Genomic DNA, 2,054 nt, shown 5'->3' on the forward strand with positions numbered 1-2,054 from the left:
CACACACACACACACACACACACACACACACACAAACCCACACACATACACAAGGGACCATTGCGGGAAATTCGTTCTCATACGCCCACAGACGCAGCCGTACCCAATGACAAGCCGTAGCTCTCAATGGCGGTGCCGTAATGCGCCGCAAACAGCCGTAGCCATTCTTGGCCGCGCTCGTCCTTTTGTGGAGCAGAATCCCATCCGTCCAGCAGGTTCATTATGTAACACTGAGATAACTGTTCTTTTTTGCACCACACCAGCGTTATCTGCCTCTAACGCCGCCGCCGCCGCCGCCGCCGCCACCACCGCCGTGCTGCGACCAATGAGGAACTCTGGCGCTATCGCCAATCAGCTCCTCTGTCACCGGGTTATGGGAACTGTCTGCTGGCCCCGGACACACGTTTACGACACAACCCCCGCGACGAGAAGCCCACAAAGACGGTCTTCAATGTTTACTGTACGGGTAAGGCGCCAGTCTTTTTTTTTTTTTTTTGTCTTGTCATTGGAAACAAATAAACACAACGGTCATGTTTGTGTCGCCTACAGACCCAACCGACGGCAGATTCCAGGAGGGAGAGGGGGTGGGGGGGGGGGGAGAGAGGGGGAGACTGCAGTGAGGAGAGAGGATAAATAGAGGGAGATAGATATATATAGGAATTAGGCGGGGGGGTGGGGGGGGGGGGGGGGGCATCTGTGATAAGAGAGTGTGTGAGAGAGCGAGAGAGAATAAAGAGAGTGATGGAAGGAAGAGAGAGAGAGACAGACCAAGAGAGAGAGAGAGGGAATAAAAAGATAGAGAGAGAGAGAGAGAGAGAGAGAGAGAGAGAGAGAGAGAGAGAATAGAGAGAGATTGGAGGAATAGAGAGAGAGAGACAGACCGTGAGAGAGAGAATAGAGAGATAGAGAGAGAGACTAGAAAGAGCGATGGGAGGAAGAGAGAGAGACAGACAGAGAGAGAGAGAGAATGAAGAGATAGAGAGAGAGAGCGACAGAGACAGAGAGAGAGAGAGTAGTACATTCCGAGAAACGACAGTTATCCTACAATGGAGACACACAAATCAGGTGACTCTCTCCTCCAGAGATGGACTCCTCCGCTGTCACTTCTCCTCTCAGGAGGGGGGCGGCGACGACAGCCTCATCCAGTTAGAAGGGGACAGAAACCAGCAATCCACCTCCTCCACCTCCTCCACCACCTACTCCTCTTGTGTCGGCGCTGCACCTGGAGCCCCACAGCCCTGAAAGTGATAGCCCAGATTACCTTTCATTGGGGGGGCGGGCCGGTCCTGTCGGAGCAGTGGTGGTGGGGTGCGGGGTGGGGGGGGGGGGCGGTACTGTCTGTGAGCGCCCCAGTCTACTACCCCCTCTGTGCCTTTCGATCTGCTCGCCAGCCCCCCCACAACACAAGCGGAAGTCTACAGAACAAAGTGGCCTCTCCAAATGCCCACTGGCTGTTTTTCCCTCCTCCTGGTGAACAAACTAATTGCTCTGTTTCACTTAACCAGATTTTGGAATTTATGGATGGAAGGAATAATGGAAAACGATTGTACAATTTACCAAAATGCAATCGGAGGCTTTCTAATAAACGATATTAAAGGGATGCTTAATTGACGTGCCTACGGTGAAAATGCGAGAAGGAATAACGCAAATGCAATAACGACGACCGGGGCGCAGGCCTCGCTTCGGTCTCGTTTGGGGGGGGGGGGGGTTGGCGGCCGCTCTGAATGATCACCTACTACCGACGCCAGAGCGCTGGTCATCATCGCCGGCCACGATGCGGAGACTGGCAGGAGACCCGGCGCCCCCGGGGGAAGCGTCGTCTCCCATCGCCGGGCGTTTTTTAAAACGGGAGCGCACCCTTTCAGGAGATCCGTCCTAGCGAGACCGAACTAGATGTGAGCCCTTGATCAGAGGGATGTTGTGGTGCCGTTGAACGATCTCTAACACGCTATCTGAAGAGAGTGGAGACCCAGATGGTTAGCGCCGCTGCCAGATCAATTACCCACGGCAGGCGCCAGGCGAGGAGGCAAGCGGAGAGAGAGAGGGGAGGCAGG

Source organism: Micromesistius poutassou (assembly GCF_964030765.1).
Source record: "Micromesistius poutassou genome assembly, chromosome: 20".
Taxonomy (NCBI): Eukaryota; Metazoa; Chordata; class Actinopteri; order Gadiformes; family Gadidae; genus Micromesistius; species Micromesistius poutassou.